Here is a 20282-nt window from a genome sequence, read left to right on the forward strand (position 1 = left end):
GCCAAACCTAGACACTTTTTGAAAGTGAAAACTGATGCTCCTAATAATTACCCTGGGACAAAAGGTGGAAATCAGGGTTGCCTCAGGCAACCATGATTCTCCAGAATCCCCCACAGTTCCTAACACTGTACTCAGTATTGCTTGTCAAAAGCAAAATAAAAGAACAGTCACAATGACTCTGCCTCTGCTTCACCAGTGAGTTAACTGATTTCTTAGGAAGAATAACCAGCTCTTTTGGCATTACACTGGCATAGTGTGCCCTGGAAGACCACCTCTCTTAGAACGTTCAACACAAGGCCTCTGTCTTGCAGGCTGACAATGGACATCAGTCCTTCTTGGCCTTGTCAATTTGCAATGCTATAATTCATATATACCTCAAGAGCTGAGTTATATCTGCATACAACAATTTTTGGAAGTCTCCATGACTTTTGATGACTGTTTCTCAGATATCTGAAAATATTCTGACACTAGTTTCAAGGCCCTTTGTTGAATCAGCATAAACTGGATGACAAAAATCAAGATCTAAAGAAACCAGGGCTGGCTGACAGGCGAATGAGAGAAATTTTAACAGGGATATGTGTAAAAAGTTTTACATTCTGACTTTAAAAATCTGTTGCACAACTAAAAGAAGATGGAAACTTGATTTGAAAAGAAGTCACGTGAAAGCAAAGCAGACTAAAATGGGGATTTTAGTTAATTACAAATTCTTTCTGAGCCAACACTACATGGCTGCTAAAAAACTAGCAACTTTAGGCTGCATTAATGTCCAGATGTGCAACATCCAGAGCCAATTCAGCTACACTGTGAATATTATTTTAAATTCTGAACAAATTTTAGAAGGGACATTAACAAAGTGTAATGCCCCCTAAAGACTAATCGGAGTAATGCAAATGTTGTCCTATGAGGGAGAGGTGGAAGAGCTGAGTGCTTATCTTGGAAGGGGAAAAACTGTGGAGTATGGGGGACAGATTAACTGCCTTTAGGTATCTAAGACGCTGTCATGTAGAAAGGGATCCAAATTCTGTGAAGCTTAAGGGCAGAATCAAAGCCAAGAAATATAACTACAGGCTGTAGATTTTAACCCACTGCAAGGATGCATGCTTACAATAACAATAGCAGTACAAAATGAATTGGGTTGCCCTGTGTTGCCTTGTAGAATGAGTTCCTCCTATCACTGGAAGGTACTTCAGCATGGCCTGAGACAGTATTAAACATTTCTAAGTCTGTAATTACCCTGAAGAATTAATGCTCAATACAATCGATATGAAAATTACCTTCTCTGAGATGATAAGCTTTATTTCTCAGAGATCAATCAAAATAGATAGACGTGTAAAATCAACAATCTATTCTCACTTCACAATAGTGTATGTTCTGTGTGGTTTAAGCAGCTACCCTATTTCAGGTATTATATAAAACTCCATCATTCAATATTATTAGCAGGAGAATCTCTATTTGAAGCTTTCAAGTGGAGACCTCATCTTCCCAGGGGTTATTTCTATGCTAATAGTTTAGATTTCACTGTCTTAAAAAGCAGATATTTATTCAGAAGCACTCAACCCAACAGTACATATACATTATCAGAGTGAGAGCTTTTGGAGAAATGTGAGCAAATGAAATTACTAGAGAGGTTAAGAGTGAAAGGAAGAAAGATGACTGACAAAAGGCAGTCATCTTTTGGATTTGGAGGAAGTCTCCAAAAGAAAGGGAGAGAGAATTTAAAAAATTAAGTGAAATGAAGGTAGGGAAGATGCTATTTAGAAAATAAGTATATATGGAGCACAGGAATTGTGAATACAGAATGAAATGGGGTACGGGTATTGGAGAAGGGTGATAAAAAGCTTTGGGATAAAAAAAGGTCTGAATGTAATAAAGTATGCTGAGATAATTTAAGGCTTCTTTGTGAAAGTATATGCAGGCTTTATACTGGGTAAGCAGAAAGGTAAGAAAGGCACAGAGAAAACAGAGTTAAAGAAAGCTTCGATATAAAGGGGTTAGGCAGTCATAAATCTTTAGGGGAACAGTGCTTAGGAAAAAAGGCACTATGGATGCAAACTGGCAAAAGAAAGAATCAGCAAGTAGAGGTACATGTTTATATGAAGGGTATGGAAGATTTCAGGATGTGAGATGTGCTTAATATACATATGCATACACACACAGGATATATATAGCCTAGTCAAATAGGTAAAGATAGCCATGGGCAGGCACCAAAGAGAAGAGGCTGACAGCTAATTTAGTGATAATGTGGGAATATGGGCAGTTGGAGGAGAGAGAAAAGCACACACATAAGACCCACCTTCCTACTATCTGCATATACTACAAAAGTTTCTATTTCCCTGGGTTTTTATTATTAAATACACAAAATTAAAGCTACTTTAATGGGGGAAAGGATATAAAATAGGATGCAGCCCAGCCGGGCGTGGCTCAGCAGTTGAGCGTCAACCTAGGATCCAGGAGATCGGGGTTCGATTCCAGGTCAGGGCTCATGCCCGGGTTGCGGGCTCGATCCCCAGTTGGGGGTGTGCAGGAGGCAGCCGATCAATGACTCTCTCATCATTGATGTTTCTATCTCTCTCTCTCCCTCTCCCTTCCTCTCTCTGAAATCAATAAAAGATATATTTTAAAAAAAGATTAAAATAAAATAAAATAAAATAGGATGCACATTAGACTGATATTGCATGAAAACATACACTCATGGACAAGACCTGGAAGGTAATTTTTTAATAAATGGGTAAAATGTGTTAAGGTGGTAAGATTAAAGGTGATCTTTTCCTTCAAAATGTCTTTAATAGTATTTTCACTTAATGTCTCTCAGGACGGCACCTCTGCTCTGGGCCAGGAGCCCAGCTGTGTGGGAGGCGGCCAAGAGCAAGAAGGTGGATGGACTAGATGCCTCCTCCCCCTCCCCTCCCCCCTCCCCCTCCACAGGAGCATCAAAGCGGGGGGGGGGGGGGGGGGGGGGGCGCAGGGAGCTGCCTCTTCGCCTGCCACCAACGAGCCCTGTGGCGCTCAGTGGAGGTCAGCATTGAGAACCAAGTCACCAACGCAGGTGCATTTGGTGAATCGTGGGCTCCTAGCACTTGTGAGGGGCAGCCCCACACTCAGCATGACTGTGGCTGCAGGGGCATCCTGGAGGGAAAGAGCAGAACTTTGACATTTTGAGGAGTTTTTTAGATTACTGCAACATGTTCATAAGATATCTAATGTTGACATTTTATTAGGCTATGCAGACTTCTAGGGACACTTACTACCTATAAATAATGACAAGTACAGCCAACCCACTGCTTAGGATTTTTACACAAAAGAAGGAAGAAACAGACAACAGTGCCTTTGGTACAAACATGCTAACAAAGTAGTAAAATGTTTTAACCAATACACTGTCCTGTCAACCACAGAAAAAAGCCACATCCAGCCACTCGTATGCCCTAAGATTTCACACCTATCTTCAATTACAGGTGTGGATATTCACCCAGAAACACATCATAGGGCTATAGTTCATCTTTAAACTTGACGCTGGCCCGGCAAGGCGTGGCTCAGCGGTTGAGCATCAACCTAGGATCCAGGAGATCGGGGTTCGATTTCCAGTCAGGGCACAGGCCCGGGTTGCAGGCTAGGCAGCCAATCAATGACTCTCTCATCATTGATGTTTCTATCTCTCTCTCTCCCTCTCCCTTCCTCTCTCTGAAATCAATAAAGATATATTAAAGAAAAAAAAAAAAAAGACACTGAACATTCCCTAGGACTCTATAGCTGGACGGTTTCAGCCTAAGGGAGATACCGCATGGCTTAGAGAAGGTCCCAGGGATATCTTCATATCCTGCCTTGTTCCAGGAGGTCTGGCTCACAGCACAAGTCTATTGGCTGTTAATGATGAAGCTTTAGACGTTAATGATATAGAAGTTTCAAGGAAGAGTTTTGATCAAGCAAACAGCTGCAACCTCATCACAACAGCAAGACAAACCAGGGGAATGATGTTAGGAACAGTAGGGCTTCTGGAAGCTCCAGCCAATCTACTGATAACAGCCTTCTAGGCGATCTACAGCAGACTGAACCAAACACTGAGCCAAAGGACAAAGACAGAGAAGATGATGGCATTATGATCGAAGATAATGGTGAGCCACAGAAGATTCCTAAAGCTGTTCCTACTACCAAAGTCCTTGGAATAGTCGACACAAATAGAACAAGTTCAGTTTTGAGTCTGGACAGAACAGTTTTATTCCTTTTTACTGAGTTTAGCAGCTCTAGCAAGTGGCACAAACAGAAGAGAATTTGAAACACATGTTCCAGGCCAAAAACTCTTTAGACTATGGAACATAACATCAGGAAACCATCGTTTGAATGTTTTCTGAGTGAGGGTGTCACAGGACTTGTAAATCTGGCAAGTTTAAGAGCTTTTAAACCTCTGATCCAATGACCTGGAATAGGCATGAGAACAATAATGTTGCAAGTTAACCCTTTGCGGTCGTATTAAATTTGGACATGGGTGTCGTACTGGTCGGAATTAATCTCCATTGAAAGAGCAGTGATACATAAGATGCAAGATTATGAAGGATAAACAAGAGAAATTATGAACTGATACATGAATGAATAGAGTTAAGATTCATATAGTTCCTTACTGTGGTGGCTGAGAGCAGACATACGACCGGAACGGTAAAAAAGCTTTGGTGGCTGAGAGTAGACAAACGACCGCAAAGGGTTAAAATGTTATAAAAATAAACAGAAAAAGAAAGATTAGTAGTTGTCTAAGACTGGGGTAAGAGGGGAAATGGGGAGCAACTACAGATGGTTGAGTTTCTTTTTAAAAGTAATAAAAATATTCTAAATTAGGTTGTAGTGATGGTTGCACAACTCTGAGAATATAATGAACACCACTGAACTGTACACTTTCAAATTAATTTTATGGCATATGAATTATATCTCGATAAAGCTGTTCAAATGTTATTAAAATAACAGTTTGGTAAATGTTAGTATACTTTGATGGATCAGAGGTCATTTAAGTCTAAAACAAAGGGACCTTTGCTAATGAAGTTACCTGCTTTTGATGTGGAAACTAGATGTTACAGTACATTTTCAGAACTCTGTGAGATTACCAAATCATTTGTTTGAAGTGGTTAAATATTTAACCTGTTGCAGAGATCCCAGTTAAGTTTTTCTTTATAACTACATTCTTTAAATTCTAAGTGAAGTCTGATTCTATTTCTTTTGGTACTCTCAGGACCTCAGTTCTTGTGTTCCCAGTATTTTATTTCTTAATGTTGTTCTTCTGTTAATTGTTACACATCATTTTCTGAAATGCATTTAACTTCTAAGAAATCAAACCAATTGGCTTTTTAAATTTTTTTAATTTAAAAAAAATCCTCACCTGAGGATATTTTCCCATTGACTTTTAGAGTGGAAGGGAGGAAGAGAGCGAGCGACAGAGAGAAACATCAATGTGAGCGAGACACATCGATTGGTTGCCTCCCGCACGCCCCTGCCACCCCAACTGGGGCCAGGGATCGAACCTGCAACTCAGGTGTGTGCCCTTTACTGGGAATTGAACCCGTGACCCTTCGGTGTGCGGGCCAATGCTCTAACCACCATACCGCCCAGGGCCTAATTGGCTTTTTAAAATAAGTTTCTTTCCATATTATGAAGCACTGAAGCTATGCTACTAAATTATAAAATTCTGTGGCAGCTTTTCACATTGGTGTTTGTCCATCCTATAGCTTACATATTTATAAACGAATTCCAAATATGTATAATTTATGTTTTAAAATTCAGATAACTCCACTGACCCTGGTAATATAGAAGACTCTCTCCTTTAATTCGTATCCTCATTCCCAATCTCACTGGAAAGCATTCCTTTTATTTTGGGTGCATGTGTCTATATATATGCTGCTGTGCTTTTGAACTAATGTATTCAAAGTAGTGTGAGCTGTTTGGGGTACAAAATCCACCTAGATTAAGAGATTTTTACATATAAGACAAATGTGCACTTTTTTATACAAAGATTTTGGATTTTCTTCAGTGGCATTATTCTAGGAATACCACCTACACTTCAGGAAAAAGATGTACTGACCACTGACAGGTAGAATTTATATGTTTTATTTTCATTAGGCTACTTCCCACACATCCACTTAGAACAAGTTAAGAGTAAGGCTGCCGACATGCATTCTTTGCCTGATTTCTTTGGTATTTATCATTGTACAATGTGCGTGAGCACCACAGTATGTGTGTATATAGAAATTAAGAATATTATAAAGTACATTAATTCCTTACGGTTTATGGATAATTCCCACCAAAGCTATTTGTTAATTTTATGGTAGGGCTAGTATGGATGCATTTATGACGGTTGTATGCCATTAAAACAATGAAGAATCAGATGACTCTGTTTTGGCCTCTGTTTTAAAGGATAGCTTCTCTAAATGATAAAAACAAAAAAACACAAATAAAGTCTTAATTGACTGAAAACTACTCTAATGTTGCCCTGGTCAGTGTGGCTCAGTTGGTTGGAACATCATCCCGTGCAACTATCAATGTTTCTCTCTCACATAGATGTTTCTCTCTCTCTCAGATCAATAAAAAACATATCCTTGGGTGAGGATTTAAAAAAAATCAAAACAAAAGACAACTTCTAACATTAAATAGAAAAAAATCCCATGCAGAGAAATACTTTTTGTGAGAATATGAAAACACTACTCAGAAATGTATTTTAGTATTAAACATTAGAATAAAAATCTGCCTTGCTTATGCCCTGCCCGGGTAGCTCAGGAGGTTAGAGCATCGTCCTGATACACCAACGATGAGGGTTCAATCCCCAGTCAGGGCACATACAAAGGTCAACCAATGAGTGCATAAATAAGTGGAACAACAAACTGATGTTCCTCTCTCTCTAAAAGTCAATAAATAAAAATTTTTAAAAGACTGTCTTACTTGAAATGAAGATTAAGAGAATTTTAAGCAATTTTTAAAATCTATGCTAAAATACCATGAGTTTTAACATTATTTCTGTAACCAAGGGCTTTGTTAACCTCTCATCATGAAAAATCATTTAAGTAACTCTATTGATGTAGCACAGTACAAAGGGAATTAAATGATCATTATGGGTTGAATTATGCACCCCCACAAAAGATGTGAAGTCCTAACTACCACTTAGGAGTGTGACCTAATTTAAAAAGATGGTATTTGGAGATGTGATCAGTTAAGATGAGGTCATTACATGACTGATATCCTTATAAGAGAAGAAACACAGACAGACACACAGGGAAGACGGCCCTGTGAAGATGTAGGCAGGGACAGGAGTGATGATGCATCTAGAAGCCAAGGAGTACCAAGGATCAATGGCAACCACGGAAGCTAAGAGAAAGGAATGAAACAAGTTCTCCCCAGGGCCTTGAAAGAGAGCATGGCCCTGCCAACATCTTGATTTTGGACTTCTAGCTTCCAAAACCGTGAGAAAATAAGTCTGTTGTTTTAAGCCACTCGGTTTATGGTACTTTGTTATGGCAGCCCTAAGAAACTTAATGCAATGATGTTAAAAATATGAAAAGAATTATGCAAGTGCCCAGCTGGGCGTGGCTCAGTGGTTGAGCATGGACCTAGGATCCAGGAGATCGAGGTTCCATCCCCAGTCGCAGGTGTGCACGAGGCAGCCGATCAATGACAGCTCTCTCATCATTGACGTTTCTCTCTCTCTCTCTCCCCCTTCCTCTCTCTGAAATCAATATATATATATATTTTAAATTATGCAAGCAATATAACCCTATTAGCTCCCACTGCAGTACTATTATCATGCTGACCGAAACATTACCTAATCATGTAATAAAGTCATCTGTTTAAAATTCAGAAAACAGCCCGGCCGGGCGTGGTTCAGCGGTTGAGCGTCGACCTAGGATCTAGGCGATCGGGGTTCGATTCCAGGTCAGGGCACATGCCCGGGTTGCGGGCTAGGCGATCAGTGACTCTCATCATTGATGTTTCTATCTCTGTCTCTCCCTCTCCTTTCCTCTCTCTGAAATCAATAAAGATATATTTAAAAAATAAATAAATAAAATTCAGAAAACAGTTGTTTTTAGAATCTCATCTATGACATTTTTGCTGATTCTTCCACTCAAAACCTCAGAATGACTACACTTTGTGCTCCCCCCATGCATCCTCTACATAATTTGCTGATGACCCAAGTATACTAGAAGAAGATTTAATAATTTCTGCAGCTTTGTATGTTTGTATGTGTGTTGTTAGAATGAAGGTCCTTTATGACAGGGCTGTGTTTTATTACATTTGTATTTCCAATGCCCAAAACCATGCACGACACACAGTAGCACTTAAATACTGGGCAAAAGAATAAATGGTGAACCACCTCTATTAGGCTACTGCTGTTATTATTCCACATCCCAACCACCACCTCCCTGGACTCTTGAAATCATTCTGAGTACTTAAAATCGTTAATATGCCGTTGTGCCTAGGAAATGTGACAAAAACAGGAAATACATGCATACCATGTAAACAGTAAAAACCCATACTAAAATCACACTTCAAAAATATTATAGGATTCACCCTGGCCGGTGTGGCTCAGATGGTTGAGCGTTGTCCCATGCACGGAGAGGTCACCACCAGTTTGATTCCCAGTCAGGGCACATGCCCTGGTTTTGGGTTTGATCCCCAGTAGAGGATGTGCAGGAGGCAGCCGATCGATGTTTCTCTCTCATCAATGTTTTTCTCTCTCCCTCACTCTTCCTCTTTCTCTCATTGATTTTAATCAATAAAGACATATTTTAAAAGGACTTTAAAAAATATTAAAGGATTCATACATTTTTTCATAACATCATAAAAATTTTGTATGTGCTAACCAAAAACGCCATCATAATTTAAAATGTATTTTAAGATTCTCTCTTTGCTCAAATATTACAAGTTTTTCTCATCAGTGGCTTTTTCCTCTATAGAGGATCTAGCATAGAGATCTTGTCACATAAGCAGCATTCTCCCTGACCCAATGTAGCTCAAATCCTCTTTTAATTATCTTAGCAGTATCAGCCAGTTACTTCCCTGTTTAGAAATAGTATTTTGATTTACAATGTTGTAGTATCTAGGAAATACAGCTGTGTAAATATATTATAGTATTAAAAAGCTGAATTTTTAAAATGAAATGCTCTAAACAAAAATGGAATATCATTTTCCAAATTCAGCTTTGAATTTGATATGATACATTCACATAAAAATTCAACATTTAATCAAATTGTTTATTTATAGTATTCGGAGATTCTTCAAATAGTGAAGCATATTTTCTTTTAACTTGAACTTAAATGGTCAACAAAACATTTTTGAGGTTAATTACAGTCAATCAAATCAAAAGTTCTTTCACTAAACTTAAGCATTAGAGCCATTCAAATAACTGAATGGCACTAATGAGCACTTAGCCCATGAGCTCAGTCAGTAACATAAGCTTACTAATACTGCTGTATACAACGTATGCTTGATCATGAAGCCTACTTCTGTAAATACCTGAAAGGGCATACTGAGAACCAACAAGAGGAATATCAATTACATGTTCTACACTTAATTTAGGAAGTCATAGTAATACTTGAATTTGAGCACAGACCTCCAATCTTTGACAAATTATTCATAACGACTAACTCCACAGGTGTAGTTCCCTCAGAATAAACACACAGTAAGGCATTCCCTCATCTATTCAACGAATTACAGAACTGTGTTCCCCCCAAAGAATGAAGAATAGATAGGTTTGGGGCTCAAGAATTCACTCAAGAGCATAAAAAGGCTCAAGATCACTATTATTCCCCTCTTCTATTTCACTGAAAACTGTGCAGAACTTAAGACAATTTATAGTGCTCATTAATCAGTAGTCTTTGATTCAAAAACAAACCATGTACAGTCCAAACTGGTCCAAACTGTAGATCCACGACACAGATTAATGCTATTTATGCTTATTCAGAGCTCAGATCAAAACCTTTGCTAAAATCAGAGCAGGCAGAAAAATATCTCAAGATGGATACCAACCCAATTTTAAATATATATATATATCTTTTTTGATTTCAGAGAGAGGGAGCGAGATAGAAACATCAATGATGAGAGAGTCATTGATCGGCTGCCTCCTGCCCGATCCCCACCAGGGATCGAGCCCGCAGCCTGGGCATGTGCCCTGAATGGGACTAGAACCGCGATCTCCTGGATCACAGGTCAACGCTCAACAGCTGAGCCATGCCAGCCCGGCCCAACACAATTTTTAATAAAAACTGGTTTCCTTTTTAAAAGAGAGGGGTTAGAAAAATCCTACAACCCAGGCTGTGAACACTTTAGTATATTTATCCTGTAAGAACCTTTTCTGTGTGCACGTACACATTATAAATATTTCTAAAGGGAATTTATTTTTCATGGTATTTTATAACTTGCCTTTTTTCACTTAATAATATATAATAAACATCTCACATAAATTTTTATCTAGATTAGAAATGTTATTTTAAATGGATGACAAGTACCTGCCTTATGAATGTATCATAACCTCACCAAATCCATATTGTTGAACATTAATTTTAGATGTATATTGTTTAAAAGAGACAATATAAACAGTGATCAAACAATTCAATAGGCACAAGAGTTACATCCAGCCCACCCCTGTACCTTACACTTCTGGTTCTCTTCCTAGGAGCAATCACTCCTACAGTTTTCTGTATATTCCTACAGAGATGATCTAGGACTATAAAAGCAAGTATGAGCATTTTATTTTTTTTAAATATATCTTTATCGATTTCAGAGAGGGGAAGGGAGAGGGAGAGAGATAGAAACATCAACGATGAGTCACTGATCGAGCCTACAACCCAGGCATGTGCCCTCACCGAGAATTGAACCTCGATCTCCTGGATCCTACGTCGATGCTCAACCACTGAGCCACACTGGCCGGGCACAAGTATGAGCATTTTAAAAAACAAATGTTAACTGGCATAGGTATGTACCTTCACTGCTGAACATTTAGAAAGCTAGCAATATTTTGCTACTATACTTTGGTATACTATTGGATAAAAACTATACAACTTTCCTATTATAAAAAATGTTGCCCTGGCCGGTGTGGCCCAGTGCACCAAAAGGTCCCAGGTTCGTTTCCCAGTCAGCGCACATGCCTAGGTTTCGGGTTCGGTGCCCTGCCCACGTGGCGGCATGTGTGGGCAGCAACTAATTGACATTTCTTTCCCACATTGATGTTTTTCTCTCGCTTTCTCCCCCCCACCCCCCTCTCTAAAAATCAATGATCTCAGATAAAGATTTAAAAAAAAATGTTGGCATGAATATCCTATCTAAACCTGTTTGTCATTATTTGCTTTTAACATTAATATTAAATGGTCTCAAACAGGATTGTGTCCTATCCCCACCTCCTTTTAATCTATGAAGAAAAAACTTGAAAGCACTTCTAAATCTGTAAGAAAAAGACAAACAACTCAATAGAAAATAGGCAAACTTACAAATGTCCAATACTAATGGCCAAAACAAACATATACAAAAATGTTAAATCTCGTTAGTAATCAAAAAATAAACATTTCAAAAGACACTATTTTTGTCCGTTTTGGCAGAGATCACCATCACTACCAACAATAAAACAAGCCATTCTAGTTCTAAGCATTAACTCTAAGGAAATGATAAGGGAAGTTTTAAAAAAGTGTATACATAAGGATGCTCAATACAGTGCTATTTATAAATACAAAAAATTTCAATGTCCAACAAAAGACAACACTCTGATATGTGGATACTAGGCAAGCATTAAAAACTCAGGTTGCAGAAGAATACTAAAGGACATGGACATATGTTCATGATACTGTATTAAGTAGAAAAAGCTGGTTACAAAATAATATTGTACAGTATAATCTCAATAATAAAAATACATATATATATATTTAGGCTAAATTATGCATTAAAATTCTAGCGTGGTTATCTCTGGATAGTGGGAAAATTTTTATTTTCTTGTTGCTTTTCTTAATTTTCTAAAACTTATTCATCAAATATACTAGATTCTAATCAAAAGAAAAAAGCGGTTGGGCTGTTGATTAGTTAGGTCCCTTATACAATCCTGTCCAGAAGACTGGGGGTGTTATTTGGCTATTTTCCATGTGACAATGCTTCCTGCATCTGTGAAAACATTGTCCCAGTAAACTATCAACAGCAGGGCCTGGTATTGCATTTTTGGCTTTTCACTCACAAAAGATCATTTTGTAACTTACAAGAAGAGGGAAGGATATGTTCTTGGTCCTTACTTTTGCCTATTCTGAGAATTTTTGCCAGTTTCCTACTTTGTAATATTACTGTTAGATAACTGTCTCTGAGCAACCCTGATGAAAGAAAAATTGTAAATTGGTGGCAACACTGTCAATCATCAAGTCTTAGAGATAAAGGCAGTAATCAGGTCGTGTCCACAATGGTTGGCCATGAATAAATGTCTTTTGGTCCACTGCTTGGGTGGCAGTGTATCACCAGCAGAGAGGGCTGAGAAACAAAGGTAATACCTAATTGAGACTTATTGTTAACTTGAGTTGAAAATAAAAGGACTTTGTTGAAAAAATGTTTCTGAGTGCCCTAGCCAGTTTGGCTCAGGGGTTAGAGCATGAGCCTAAGGACAGAAGGGTCCCAGTTCGATGCAGGCCAAGGGCATGTACCTGGGTTGCAGGTAGATCCCCGGCCCTGGTCGGGGGTGTTCGGGAGGCAACCAATTGACGTCTCTCTCTCATATCGATGTGTCTCTCTCTCTGTCTCTCCCACTCTCTCTGAAAAGCAATGGAAAAAGTATCCTTGGGGGAGGATTTAAAAAAAAAAAGTTTCTGAGTGATGTCTATTGCTGGAGTTCTGAACTGTTCACTTACTGCCTTGTAAAAATAATTAATTTGGGACCTAGCAAGAAGAAAAGAGCCTCTCCTGATATTTGGCCCAAAATTTTCCTAAAAGGGCAGCTCAAACTAAGTATACTGAAAAGTAAACTCAGACCCGGCTGGGCGTGGTTCAGCGGTTAAGCATCAACCTAGGATCCAGGAGATCGAAGTTCGATTCCTGATCAGGGCACATGCCTGGGTTGCGGGCTCGATCCCCAATGGGGGCGTGCGGGAGGCAGCCGATCAATGACTCTCTCATCACTGACGTATGTTGCTCTCTCCCTCTCCCTTCTTCTCTCTGAAATCAATAAAGATATATATATTTTTTAAAAGTAAACTCATTATATTTTAGACACCCCCAAGCAAAACTTGTTCACCATAACTACGTTTGTGCAGAACAGGATAATAGAAATCTTCCAGTTAAAGATATGGAAATTAAACATAAGGAATTTAAATGATTTGACTAAGGCCATACAGCTGATTAGTGGAACCCACTGTACTTGATATTTGTCCAGAATGATTAGGATGCAATACTTACAAATCAGATGGTTCCTCAAGTGTCATGACGAGGTTCTTTTAATGGATGACTTGGTGAATGGGAAAGTGATACTAGGTATTTTTTTCAGAATTAAGTATTCTCTTTCATGATCATGTTGGGATCTCAAACAAGTATTGAAACAAGTTCTTGATAAAAGCCAACATCTTTTCTTTTTCCTTAGTGAAAATATTTATTTCTATCTGAAAGCCACTCTGCTGCCCATGTGAAAACATTTCATAGTTTTGTCTTCTGTTTGCGTTTGATTTTTAAAAATGACACAAAGGAAATTCTGCCACAATAAGTGACTGCAAGCCAAATTAAAACAGTATGACATATTTTTTCTTTTTTTTTTTTTTAAAAAAAAAAAAAATCTTTATTGATTTCAGAGAGAGGAAGGGAGGAGAGGGAGAAAGAAATAGAAACATCAATGATGAGTCATTGATCGGCTGCCTCCTGCAAGCCCCTGACTGGGGACCGAGCCCACAACCCGGGCCTGTGCCCTGACCGGGAATCAAACCTCGATTTCCTGGATCCTAGGTCGATGCTCAACCGCTGAGCCTCGCTGACTGGGCACAGTACAACACATTTAACGAGTGCCCACGTGTTCTAAACACTTATCTACAAATTTTCATTTCCCTCCGCCCCACCATTTTAGCTACATGTAAATATTGTCTCTAATCTACTAAAAAATGCTGAACCGAAACTAAAAATCTCTAAGCCTATTTAATACAAGTTCAAAATTTGAGCATGAACTTGTGATTCCACAGCTCACCCTTTTTTTTTTTTTACCATGTTACCTTTGATAATAACCAAAACATATTATAATGTGCTTTAGAATTTATAATGTTTTCATATGTGGTATCTAACTTAACCTATAGAATATATCATAGCCCCCATCTGAAATATGGGGAAACTGGTTTTCTGACTGGTTGTTACTCATCAAAGAACACATGACCAGTGAATAAGTTAGAAACCAAAACTGGTGATTATGACCAACATGGGTCTAAGGAAATGACTTTATAAGAATTACTGGCAGAAGGGGTAGTCCGATGAGGTAACAGAAAATGTCAGGCTCCTTGCCCTTTCAAGGACTGAAAAATTAGCTAGAGCCACAGAAGGGTAAATCCCACAGTGATATATGCTGAGAGGCCTGTGTTTTGAGGTCAACAAAATTATTACAGGAATAAGTATAAAAGTTCAAACAATATTTATTCCCAGGAGAGAAGAGGGGAAGCAGAATTTGCCACTCCAAAATATGCCTTTTTGAAATATTATTTTAAGCTGGTTATTTATAAGAAACAGAAGACTTAGAAAGAACCTTTGACCCTCCCCCTTAGAGGCCTCAAGGAATTCAGATAGAAAAACCTGCTTAAAGGAAAGGGAGCTATCACCTTAGCATAGTATAATCCAAGTGTAGCAGACAGGAACTTGCAAAGTCTGGGGACTCCCCATTGTTTCCAGGTGGCATGGCAAGAATTTATTTAATTATCACATGTTTGCTCTTTCTCATTTACCTGTGAACTGTCTACTTTCCCTTTGAAGTCCCAGACCCCTGCCTCCCTCTCCTGAGTCCAGAATGGCACATAAGCCTCAACTGCCTAGTGTGTCCTGAGGTCTCAGCTTCTTAGGGAACCCTGAACGTACATATGTAATAAATTTTCACCTGTTAATCTGTCTCATGTTAATTTGGTTATTAGTCCAGCCAGAAGAACTTAGAAGGGTAGATGAAAATTATTTTTCCTTCTCCACACAGATACACCTCACTTTTCACCATAACCCAGGTCCTTGAAAACACATTATAAATGCAGATCATGCTAAGTGAATCACATGGATCCTCAACAAAGACTGGGTACTAATCATACCAAAATCAAATCCCAAAATGTATCCAACAGCAGAGTTACAACTATATCATAATTAAAAATAATAAAAGTCCATGCTGAGTCCCACAAAATGAACACAAATATGCTTTTATCACAGAAAGGACAATGTGCTAAGTTAAACACAGAGCAGCAGATAAAACATGTAACTTTTAAAAAAATGTTTTATTGATTTTTTTAGAGAGGGAGAAACATGGACGAGAGAGAAACATCGACCGACTGCCGCCTACACGCCTCCTACTGGAGATGGAGCCTGCAACCCAGGCATGTGCCCTGACCAGAAATTGAACCAGCAACCTCTCAGTGCCTGGGATGATGCTCAACCAACTGAGCCACACCGGCCAGGGCATGGGGCATAAAACATGTAACTCTTAAGCTTGGCCTCAAAAAATTTTAAGATTTTTATAGATTTTTTTTTTTTTGAGAGAGAGGAAAGGAGAGGAAGAAACATCGATGTGAGAGCGAAGCGTCAATTGGCTGCTTCCTGCACACCCCCTACTGGATATTGAGCCTGAAACCCCGGCACGTGCCCTGACAGAGAATCAAACCAGGGACCCTTCGGTGCATGGAGGACACCCAACTAACTGAGCCACACCGGCCATGGTTGGCCTCAAATTCTCATGGAAGATACAATAACTAATCAACAACTGCTTTGCTTAATTTCTCAGAACACAGAAAGGTCTTTCTTTTCGATTATCCAGAGGGCCTGGGAGCTTAAATTTCTCCTTTTTCATCTAACACATTTTTTGGTAACAAGTAAGAGTATTCAATCAACAATTTTTTACCATGCACCTACTTACTACATGTCAGCCATGTGTCTCTCTCACATCGATGTTTCTCTCTCTCATCAATGTTTCTGTCTCTCCCTCCCTTCCACTTTGTGAAAAGCAATGGAAAAAATATCCTCAGATGAGGATTAAAAAAAATAAAATACATTAAAGTATAAACCATAAATGACAAGAACTGCATCTCCACCTTGTTCTTAATTTCTTGTCCCTTTATTTCAGATATTTATTACGAACAGATTTGGGATGGTTACATGGGATTTTTTTTCCTTGGTAAAATCTGAGATAATCAGTTTTTTAAAAAAAAACTATTATAATGGGTTTTCAATCTTTTAATCAACGAGCTCAAACCTGTTACTCTATAGATGTAGGAAATGGGGCATGGAATAATATGCTGAATTAATAAGAACTATATTTTGAAAGACTTCATGACACAGGAAATATTCAATACAGAATATTAAGAGAAAAAGATTAAAACAATCTACATATAATATGTTCCTAAATGAAAAAAAATTAATATAAAAGAATGTGGGCTATACTTATTCTTTGTATACTATTCTTAATCTCAAACATGTTTCTTTTATACTATATAATATTAATAATATTATAAATACTCTTTATGTTTTGAATTAAATGGAATAAATATATTGCACAGCTCACTGGAAACAAAGCCAAGACCAGAACCTAAATCAGGGCTCTTTCCACTATACCATATGGCCTCTATGATACAAAACTAACACTTGTTCAATATCAACTTATTTTACCACTGTTCTTGTCTCCTCAAATCTACTCACACAATGACCTTAAACAGTGCTACAGATTACATTTTATAATACTATTACCAGATTAGATCAGAGATTAAGTTTGAGAACTGACAGCTCATCATAATCTTCCAGCCTCAAAATAACAAGGGCACCTACGTTGCCATGTTCACCTTTGGAACATCACCACACAGGACACAATGACTGGCTTATAGAAGGTGCTCAATAATTTTTTTTTTACATAAACCATTGCTTTTTTTTCCTGTTAGCACTAGCTACCTGACTTAAATATGAGACCAAACAAAAACGTATTTCACATTTGGGGTCTCTAAGCATTTATAACATAAACAAGGGTTCACTAAACAAATTAATGTTTACAATGAATATTTCCATTACTAAAATATTTCAAGCACTATACAAATTAATGGTGCATTAATTTCAATAATTCTTATCTACTGAAATGGGCCTGAGTAACCTTTAGTCACCACTACTTTGCCTAGTTGGAGTCATGAATGCACTAAAAAGCAATAAAATTACAGGTATATTACAAGAGGCACTGGACTAGGATCTAGACCCTAGTCTAAGCTCTGCTAATAATCAAACATATAACCTTGGGCAACTAACTTTTTCATCTCTGAGTCTTGATTAACCTATTCATAAAAACAAAAGAGCTGAACTATCACAAGGGACCTTTCCAGTCTTAATTTTTAAATGATTTTTATTCACGATTCTACATTCAGATTTTTTTCACTGTGTCTGTGTCAAGTTTGATATACTGAACGTTAGTTTGCTACATTATTTGATAACCAAAAGCTTAGCACCTGGTTGGTCTTGCTCAGTGGTTAGAGCACTGGCCCGCAGACTGGAGGGTCCCGGGTTCAATTCCCAGTCAAGGGCACAAGCCTGGGTTGCAGGTTCTCTCTGCCCAGACCCGAGTGCCTGTGGGAGGCAACCAGTCATGTGTCTTTCTCACATGGATGTCTCTCCCCGTCCCTCCCACTCTCTCTCTCTGAAAAAGCAATGGAAAAAAATATTCTCGGGTGACGATTAAAAAAAAAAAACTTAGCACATTTTCAATTTTATTAACCAATGTCACCCCAATAAATTCAACAAAAGAATCCAAAAAAAGCTTAGCACATTTTGTAAAAATATTTGAAGACTAGTTTACTCATATATAATTTTTACCATCTTACATTAGGAACAATAGGAGAAAACCAAAGAAGAAATGTGAGCATGCTTTACCAGTTGGGCTGACATAAACCAGACTGGATTTGATAATACAAACCACTGATACGTAAGAAATAAAAGAAACCCTAACCACTGATAAATACATATATGTATATAAACATATATACACACCATTGATATATACTTGTTTATATTGATATACATATATGTGTCAACTTTTAAAACTTGTTTTAATTATAAAATTAATGCTTGTTTACTGTAAGAAAGTCAAACAGTACATTAGGCCACATGTGAAGCGCAAAAAGTCTCCCACCCGTCTCCATCTCCACAAGTAACTACAGTTAACGTTTTTATGCATCCTTGAAGAAGTTACTGAGCATATTCAAGTATACATAGGTGCCCGTGTGTATGTGCACATCTTTTTAACCCAAAATGATGCCACTTCTTGAATGCTGAGAGAAAAATGTCTCGAAGCACCAGCTCGGCTCCGCAAGCATGTTAAAAACCCTGAAAGTGGTAGCAGAGCTGGATGCCACAAAGTAGCCTTCGCTTTGGAAACGGGCGGCGCACTGAATACATTTAAGTTTCTGGCTCCGAGGCTACGTGGGGCAGCTGCGCAGGAAGAGCCCTGAGCAAGAAGCCAGAGGACCTGGGTTCTAAAGTGAGCGGCCCAGTAGCCTCAGGAAGCCGTGCAGTCTTCCTGCGCCTCAGTTACAGCTTCCGAGAACGGCTGGACTAAGATCCCCTCCACCTCTAAAATGTTATAATTCTAAGATGGCCGTCTGCAACAGTGTTCTCTCGAACTCGCAACAAATATTAAGTGAAAAAAGAGAAGAAACAATCTAGCGATCTCCAGACTTATGGAAGGAAATTTTTATGCGTCATGAACAATCAAGGTAGAGTTGCGACAAGCTAGTAAGATAATTATATTTGAAAGCAGAGTAGCAGATTACAATCGGATAGGTTTTTACAAAGCTTTGATTGACGTTTTCCTGTTTTTTTGTGTGTTTTTTTTCTTGGAGGAGGGCTGCGGCTTAGTTTCATTTATAACCACCACCCCCTGCCCGTACGCCCGAAAAGAAAATAAGTATATTTCGGAGTTAAACTACTGAAACCGAAAGTTAGACTGTATTTCGTTTTACTTACAGAATATGCAGGGGAGGTGACTAGGGCGGCAAAGGTTGGAAAGAATTACTAGCTAATTTCCTCTTCCGGGAGCTCTTCGGCTTCCATTCTTTTGGTTTCACACGCCTTCACCCCACATTCCACCCCGCCCCGAACACACCACAGGCACCCATTGGGGGGATGGGAAGGCCCCTTGGATCATTAAAAAAGTTCTCTGACTCGATTTACCTTAGAGGCCATGGGGTTCGGGTTGGCACCCACCCGCCCACGCCTCCCTTCCACGGTCCCGGAAAGCTGGGCCAGGAGCCCGGGCCTGGCCACCCTCGCGGGGCCAGGGCGCCCTTCCCGCCTTTCCCGGTAACGCGGGACGCGAGCGGGGGGAGGGGAAAAGAGGGGGGGGGAAGGGAAGAAGAGAAAAGGAGGGGAGGAGGAGGAAGCCCGTGCGGGCTGCACCTACCGCGCCAGGAGAGCCGGCCGGATCACCCTCACCCGCGGCGCCCCGCGCGGTCCCGAGCGGAGGCTCCCGGAGGAGGCGCGGCCCAAGCCCCAATCTGGAAACGCCAACTCCACTCGGCGGCCGGCCGGCCTACAAGGAAACGGAAGTCCCTGCGTCTCCCACACTCGCCCCCGCCAGACCGCCTGTCGCCCGGACGAGCCCCGCGGGCCTCAGAGCGCCTCCAGGAGGCACCCGGCGAAGTCTGGCCGCCTCGCCGCCCGGGCCCCGCCACTGGGCCCCCCGCAGTGTCCTCCCCGTCGCCCCCGCCAGGAAGCCAGCCACCCGCCCCGCAAATCCCCTTCTTCTTTCCCCTCCATCATTTTCAAATTTACCTCTAGGGCCCGGGCGTCCCTCGCGGGGCGCCGAGCCCACCCGGGGCTCCGCCGACGTCCCGCCACTTCCCGGGGCGGGAAGGGGGCTGCCCGGGCAAACGAAGCCCTCTCCCCTCCCCCACCCCCCAAGTTGGAAACCAGAAACTGACCGGGCGGGCGCGCATGCGCCCTGCGCAGCTCCGCCCCCCAGCTCGAGCGTTTCCTCTTTCAGCCTGGGGGCGTTTTTTGTTTCCCACGGTGTTTACCCGCGGGGTTCTGGGGTTGGGGAGTAGGGAAATAGAGCTTAAAGGATAAAAAGAGAAGACAGTGAACATGTTGAATTCTTACTATAGACC

The 20282-nt window shown here is 40.0% G+C and overlaps 1 protein-coding gene across 3 annotated transcripts in view; it reads right to left on the reverse strand.

Moving 5' to 3' along the window:
- Positions 1 to 19674, reverse strand: part of XIAP (X-linked inhibitor of apoptosis) — a 38842-nt gene extending 19168 nt beyond the window's left edge. For 2 of the 3 annotated variants that reach the window (XM_016197059.2, XM_016197058.2), the window contains exon 1: positions 7790 to 7969. The gene's annotated coding sequence lies outside the window, so the exon portion shown is untranslated. Of the gene's footprint in view, positions 1 to 7789; positions 7970 to 19576 lie in introns of those variants that run through there. The other variant, XM_087829528.1, reaches the window with a different exon arrangement.
- Between the last annotated feature and the right edge of the window lie 608 nt (positions 19675 to 20282).

This window comes from Miniopterus natalensis, chromosome X (genome assembly GCF_054644295.1).
Source record: "Miniopterus natalensis isolate mMinNat1 chromosome X, mMinNat1.hap1, whole genome shotgun sequence".
NCBI classification, from domain to species: Eukaryota; Metazoa; Chordata; class Mammalia; order Chiroptera; family Miniopteridae; genus Miniopterus; species Miniopterus natalensis.